Genomic DNA, 773 nt, shown 5'->3' on the forward strand with positions numbered 1-773 from the left:
TAGAAATTAAATACAGAGAATTATATATTTACAACTATTGAAAGGGCTGGTTGAATAAAGGTGACAAGGCTAGTTTCAGACATTCTAGAAGTGAGGTGATCACAGGGAAACTGAGCTATCTGTAGCACCAAAATGAGTGATTCTTAGAAGCTCCAAGTCAAAGTAAACCTTTGCTGAATCTTGGTTAACTATTCACAACTCTCCACTGAGCTGAGCACAAACCAATACAGAAGGGAATGTCAAATAGGTTATGGACACACTTTTAGCCACTTTGGTTAGAAAATCAAATGGCAATACTAATAGATCCTTTCAGGTAGAGAAAATTATGCATTTTCTAGGATTATGGCACCACTTTCCACGGATGCTTTCAGGAGTTCTACATCTTGTGGAAAACTACAGTATGATATGACCTTGGCAATGAATGAGCTTGTATTGTATTAAATGGAAAATCCCAAGTCTTAATCAAATCAGACCCAGATGATCTTGTCATCTCCTCATAATCATTTGGATTCCATTTATTCAACCCCGCGCCCACCACCAACATGTGCTCACTATTTCCAAAGCTAGCTTATGTCAACTTCACTTCAGGACCCCTTCTCAACCTGTAAAAACACATCTCATGATACCTTTAAAATCTCTATACCTGGACCTTTTTGTCTTATTACAAGCTTGACTTTGCTGTCTATTCCAATGTGCATAGGGGTAAAAAAAAAAAACAAAAAACTGCTGATGGCTCAATATTTTGTGTATGCTGTGTAAATTTATGTGTGACA

This window comes from Neofelis nebulosa, chromosome 7 (assembly GCF_028018385.1).
Source record: "Neofelis nebulosa isolate mNeoNeb1 chromosome 7, mNeoNeb1.pri, whole genome shotgun sequence".
NCBI classification, from domain to species: domain Eukaryota; kingdom Metazoa; phylum Chordata; class Mammalia; order Carnivora; family Felidae; genus Neofelis; species Neofelis nebulosa.